The sequence below is a fragment of the Volvox carteri genome, assembly GCF_000143455.1.
Source record: "Volvox carteri f. nagariensis unplaced genomic scaffold VOLCAscaffold_65, whole genome shotgun sequence".
Taxonomy (NCBI): Eukaryota; Viridiplantae; Chlorophyta; class Chlorophyceae; order Chlamydomonadales; family Volvocaceae; genus Volvox; species Volvox carteri.
The window spans coordinates 67,652-68,571 of NW_003307608.1; positions in this window are offsets into that span (position 1 = coordinate 67,652).

Genomic DNA, 920 nt, shown 5'->3' on the forward strand with positions numbered 1-920 from the left:
TTCTTGCCCGATCGGTGCTCCCCAAAAATGTCCGTGGCCCAGACTAGAGCTTTGCCCGATACGAAGTAGACAAAGTGCTCTAACGGGTCCATNTGCATTAAGTCTAAGTATTGCAAAAGGAACTCGAACCACGATCGGGTGCAAGTAATATGCGTATCCCTTTTTCCCGAAAATTTTGGGGGAAGCGGGACGCGTTTCTGCGTACTCACCTCGGTACGCGGCGTTTTGCCCGTGGGCTGTAGCGCAGGCCGCGCGGAGTCGGAGTCCGTAGCGCTACCGCCAGGGCCGCTCTCCACCGCACCGGTGTCCCAAAGTTTCCGGACCTCCTCCAGGGTGACCTCCGGCTCTATCGTCAGGGAGTCCAGGGCCGCCTGGAAAGCGGTAACCTGAAGACTCTCTTTCGACAAAATGCCAGCCAAGGAAGACGCAGCCACTTGCTTGATAATCTTGCAAATGGCCACGGACCGTGGATTGGGAGGTGGTGGGCTTGAGGGCGTTGACAGCTTGGAGAGTAACTCCTGGAGTTGCGTCTCCACACGCTGTGAAGAATTTCGTAACGATATAATGTCGTCACGCAGTTCTGCCATCTCTTGGTGCGTTCCTTCCAGGGAACGCTCCAAGGCGCCGACGCGGTTCGGCACTGACTGTCGTAAAGTTTCAACCAAATGCGCTGGCAAAGTGCCAGGCGCTTTGGCTTTGGGAACTTCCGTCGTCGCGTCAACCGCATCATTGCCAGTAGTGTCGAGGGCAGTCGCCACGTTATCAGTTGGCGTCATCGTGTCCTGAATGTCATTATCAACAGGGACAGAGGAAAGGTATTTACGAAGCGAAGCGAAGGATTGTTTCCTTAATTTGCGCTTTTTAATTTTCGCAACGCGAAGTGGGTCCGAAGCGGTTGTAGCATCGGCAGGAATTGCGCC